The sequence below is a fragment of the Pristiophorus japonicus genome, unplaced genomic scaffold (genome assembly GCF_044704955.1).
Source record: "Pristiophorus japonicus isolate sPriJap1 unplaced genomic scaffold, sPriJap1.hap1 HAP1_SCAFFOLD_1020, whole genome shotgun sequence".
In the NCBI taxonomy this organism is placed as follows: Eukaryota; Metazoa; Chordata; class Chondrichthyes; family Pristiophoridae; genus Pristiophorus; species Pristiophorus japonicus.
The window spans coordinates 57,701-59,481 of record NW_027250671.1 but is presented as its reverse complement, the minus strand read 5'-3'; positions in this window follow the sequence as shown (position 1 = coordinate 59,481).

The window sequence follows — 1,781 nt, the reverse complement described above, 5'->3', positions numbered from 1 at the left end:
GCCTGTTATGCCATTCAGTAAGATCATGGCTGATTTTCGGCCTCAACTCCACTTTGAAAGTCGGTGTGGATGTGAGACATTGATTGATGAGCTCTCTATTTGTGAGCACACACATTTATTTGGATTAAATAACAAACTGGAATTACAGAGCATATAAGTTTAAGGAACCCTATTCATATTTTCCAATTTGATGAATAACTGTTTTGTGGACAGTAAACCTAAAATTGGTGATTGTATATGCTCTCTCTCTCATATATATTCCAATTTACCTTCCTCCTTCCTCTTTCTCTCTTGCTCCCCACCCCCATATGAACTGCAATCTGTGTTTACACTAAATGTATTTTTTCATGGGTCTCTGACTGCTACCAGGATTAAGGAAGCAAATTTAGCAATGCAAATGCCTAGAGCCCAGTTAATGAGTTCTGACCCAAAAAGTAAAGCAGCTTCTCTTTCTGTCTCCAAAATAAATCAATCTCACTTACTCTTGCATTTTCTTCCAATCTTGTGATATGTTTTCATTTCAGTTTTTTCTCATTCCCCTGCTTGACTGCAGGTTTCTGTGGTCTGGGAAAAATATACTCTAATCTTACAAAATTTGCGGCATTTCTGGGCCCTTTCTTGAAATTGTGAGTTCGAAGAAAAGATTGCTGTCTTGAATCTTGAATCAAACATAGCAAAGAAAATGCAGGTACAGGCATGTGATACGGGGAAAGATACTTTCTGTATCCAAAGTCTTTGATTTGAAGACAAGTGGAGTAAAGAGTATTTTCAAACATTTTGGCCATAAAGTAGGAACATTGTGACCCAAGTGATTGATTGTGAAATGTTTAGCAGATTTGGAGCAGATCTCTCTCCATTTAATCAGAACTGCTCTCTGCATGAACTGTTGTCATATTCTATTTTACTTATTTTGCTGGAAAATATTTGACACAGGCTTGCGTGTCATCAGCATCTGGAATATGCACATCTTTTAACTAGCATGAAAAAATGCTGGGCCATAGAAATTTATTCACAGCACAGAGGGCCCAAGTTTCCACACGATAAAAAACGGGCGCCCCTCCGAGCTGGGCGCCCGTTTTTCGGGCCTAAAACGGCGCCTAAAAAAAACCTCGCGATTCTGGAGCAAACTGCAGCTCCTTGTCTGCCTGGCGTGGCGCCCAGGGGGGCGGAGCCTACACTCGCGCCGATTTTGTAAGTGGGAGGGGGCGGGTACTATTTAAATTAGTTTTTTTCCTGCCGGCAACGGCGTTCGCGCATGCTCAGTGTGAAAAAAAACATTGGCACTCGGCCATTTTTGTAGTTCTTTGTAGCTGTTTAATTTTTGAAATTTTTTTTAATAAAAGCACATTGCCATCAGCACTTGCAGCCTTCTCACTGTCTCCTCCCCACCACACCCCTCCGCGGGAAGAACGGGCGCCTCCTCCCCCCACCGCGGGAAAGAACAGGCGCCTCCTCCCCCACCGCGGGAAAGAACAGGCGCCTCCTCTCCCCCCTTCCCCACCGCGGGAAGAACGGGCACCTCCTCCCCCCACCGCGGGAAAGAACGGGCGCCTCCTCTCCCACCTCTCCCCCCCCCCCCCCCCCCCCCTCCCCCCCGCGGGAAGAACAGGCGCCTCCTCTCCCCTCCTCCCCCGCGGGAAAGAACGGGCGCCTCCTCTCCACCTCTTTTCCCCCCCCCCCCCCCCCCCCCCCCCCCCCCGGTGGGAAGAACGGGCGCCTCCCCCCCCCCCCGCGGGAAAGAAACGGGCGCCTCCTCTCTCTTTCCCCACCCCCCACCCCCC